The sequence below is a fragment of the Pteropus vampyrus genome, unplaced genomic scaffold (genome assembly GCF_000151845.1).
Source record: "Pteropus vampyrus isolate Shadow unplaced genomic scaffold, Pvam_2.0 Scaffold2, whole genome shotgun sequence".
Taxonomy (NCBI): Eukaryota; Metazoa; Chordata; class Mammalia; order Chiroptera; family Pteropodidae; genus Pteropus; species Pteropus vampyrus.
This window is the reverse complement of record NW_011888783.1, coordinates 25,743,546-25,746,408: the sequence shown is the minus strand read 5'-3', so window position 1 is coordinate 25,746,408 and position 2,863 is coordinate 25,743,546. Positions and strand designations below refer to the sequence as shown.

At 34.3% G+C, this 2,863-nt stretch overlaps 1 pseudogene; it reads right to left on the bottom strand.

Moving 5' to 3' along the window:
• The window catches only part of LOC105291041, a 1,618-nt pseudogene extending 716 nt beyond the window's left edge, over positions 1-902 (bottom strand).
• Between the last annotated feature and the right edge of the window lie 1,961 nt (positions 903-2,863).

The following is a 2,863-nucleotide window of genomic DNA, read 5'->3' as shown; positions in this document are numbered from 1 at the left end:
CGTCCCTTGTGTTTCTGCTTCTTTTTAATAGTTTTCAAAGTGACATTCTTCTCCTTTTTCCAATCTATCTGGAACCCTGTGCAAATGATAATTTCTGGTCCATCAAAAGAAAAAGGATCAGAATTATCTGGTTCTGACCTTATCCTAGAGGTCTTTGTCAACACTTCATTTGTGAAATATTCATTGGATTCAAAGTGAAATTCTAAGACAAAATTCATAGGCTGACCAGCATCTGTGAACTTCACTTTAATATCTTTCAAGTGCTTCATAATAAATTCATTATGTTCCTGAACCATATCATTGAGCAAGTCAACATTCTTAAAAAGTCAACCAAAATTCAGGCATTCCCTTGGGGTCTTCTTTTTCTTCATCCTTTTTCTCATCTTCAATCTTGGCTTTTTCTTTCATCTCCAAAATTTCATCTTCCTCATCTGGTTTCCATTCACATTATTCTTCTGTGGGTTCATAAATTGCATTAATGATCTCAAATTGCTTATCAAATAATGGCTGATAGAGAACAGCATACTTTCTTTCAAGATCATGAACTTCCTCATAGAACTTTGCTTCTATCTGTGCACATTTAACTTGAAAGTTTTTGAGAGCATTCACTCATTTTTTAACTATCCTAGGCAAGCTTTCAATGTATCCTGTTGGTGTTTCTACCAGACCATCACATCTTTCTTGGAGAGCTGCTAGAATTTGAGGATTTTGTATCATCTGAACAGTCAGCTGACGTGCTTTGATTTTTGTTTCTCCACCAGTTTCTTCTTCTTTTACTTCTTCAATATCATCCAAATCTTAAGTTCAGACTGTTCTTTGTTGTCAGTGTCTGCCATGTTGTAAGAACGCCAAATATCGGTGGGTAGCACGGGGAGCCAGGTAGCTGGAGCTGCGCAGGCATTGACTCAAGGCAGTGACATGAAGAGCAGGAGGTGACACAAGCAAGCAGACGGCACTAAAAAAGCTCTCCAGCTTCATTTTGAGTTGCTTTATTCATTCTCCTATTACAGTGTTCTTTCTAAAAACTAGATCTCATCACTTGAAGTCATTCTCTCCTTAAAATTCTTCAACTGTTTTTCATTGATTTTTGGGTAAAATGGATTCTTTAGCATGTTACCTAAAACTTGGTTATAATCTAGGCCTGGCCAATATTTCTAGCTTCATATCTTGCCACCTCTCTCAGGTATATGTACAGTTTTCCATATACCATGAATTATTTCCATTTTCCTGAACCCACTAAAGTATTTCATACTTTTGCATATGGTGTTTCTCTTTGTGTTCTTCTTGCTTAAAGGAGTTGGATGAAGTTTCTCTTCTAGGAAGCCATTTCTGGTCTACCATCTCCATCTAGTTTAAATGCCCCTTCTCCATGCTCCATATATTCAGAACTCCATGCATTCTGCTTGCAGAATACTGTAATTGTTGGTTCATTTATTCATTTTCTCTACTAGACTGTGATTTTCTTAGAGGTAAGGCTGTTGTCATTCATACTTAATAGATGGTCAGTAAATACGTAGATTAGCTGGAATTTTAGCCACTTATTGTATAGGATTTTTCACCCAGCCCCCCAACCTCCCTCCCATCTGGCAATCACTAGTTTGTTCTCTGTTCTCTGTATGAGTCTGTTTCTGTTTTGTTTTTTCATTTATTTTGTTCTTTAGATTACATATGTAAGTGAAATCATATGGTATTTGTCTTTTTCTGTCTTATTTCACTTAGCATAATATACAAATAATATTTTAAAGGACACATTGATATGACTTAGCAATAGACTAGGCCATAACTTTATTTCTTTTTAACTCTTCTTAGTTCAATAAGAAGCTAGGAGTATTAGCTTACCCAATTTTACTTAAAGAATATCATAAAGGTAAGTGACGTAAGTCAGACAGAGAAAGATGAATATCATATGATTTCACTTATATGTGGAATCTAAAAACAAAATAAACAAACAAATAAAATAGAAACAAATCTATAGATATAGAGAACATTTTGTTGGTTGCCAGATGGGAGGGGGTTGGGGGAATGGGTGAAAAGACGAAGGAATTAAGAAGTACAAATTGGTAGTTACAAAATAGTCATGGGGATGTAAAATATAGCCTAGAAATATACTCAATAATATTGTAATAACTATGTATGGTGTCATGTGGGTAATAGATTTATGAGGGTGATCACTTTGTAAGTTATATAAATGTCTCAGCACTATGTTGTACACCTGAAACTAATATAATATTGCATGTCAACTGTAATTGAAAAAAAATTATCTTAAAAAGAATATCAAATTGCAGTCTTTTGTCTCCTTTATCTTATGTGAGGTCGATGCCACTTAAAAATCCTCATTATCATTTTCTATCCACCCAAATCTATTTGTAACTATCATAGAGAACATCATGGACTCACAATCTTCCTTTCCCTGCCGTTGGCTGCTAACATTCATGCACATGAGTCATATAATTCCTCCCTGTCAGCACTTCACATCAACCATGCACCATTTAAGACTTAATCATCGAGTGTCATGAATTCACCTAGAATCAGAAGCTCATAGAATTATGAAACCAGTAAGGACTATATAGTTCATATTTATTTTGGAGATGAAACTCTGAGGCCAGAAATATTAAGTGACTTATCTATTTCACAGCTAGTTCCAAGTCTTCTGAATTTTATTCTAGTATGCTTTTTATTATATCATAACATATTTTTTAACCCTAATTTTTTGTGTTCCAAAACATTCTTAACCTTTCTTAGATCGAAGTAACTTTACTCCTTATATTCTTATACTCACTGAACAAACTTCTCCTTTTTATCAGGATTCCTATATTCAAGATATACTTTACTGCATTAAATACTTTCTCACTATATATGACTG